Source organism: Mus caroli, chromosome 17, assembly GCF_900094665.2.
Source record: "Mus caroli chromosome 17, CAROLI_EIJ_v1.1, whole genome shotgun sequence".
Taxonomy (NCBI): domain Eukaryota; kingdom Metazoa; phylum Chordata; class Mammalia; order Rodentia; family Muridae; genus Mus; species Mus caroli.
Genome location: NC_034586.1, coordinates 54,217,083 through 54,217,430, shown reverse-complemented (window position 1 = coordinate 54,217,430; position 348 = coordinate 54,217,083).

Here is a 348-nt window from a genome sequence, read left to right as displayed (position 1 = left end):
TATGTATCAAAAGATGGCCTAGTCGGCCATCACTGGAAAGAGAGGCCCATTGGACATGCAAACTTTATATGCCCCAGTACAGGGGAAAGCCAGGGCCAAAAAGTGGGAGTGAGTGGGTAGGGGAGTGGGGGGGGAGGGTATGGGGGACTTTTGGGATAGCATTGGAAATGTAAATGAGGAAAATACCTAATAAAAATTATTAAGAAAAAATACTTTAAACACACACACAAAGATCATCAGTAAAGTCCCCCAGACAATCGTTCTCCTGAAGTGCACAGATTCTATTAAGTTGCTGAGATCTGAAATCTCCAAGCAGATCTCTCTGGTATCTTCTCCCAATCTCAGTAA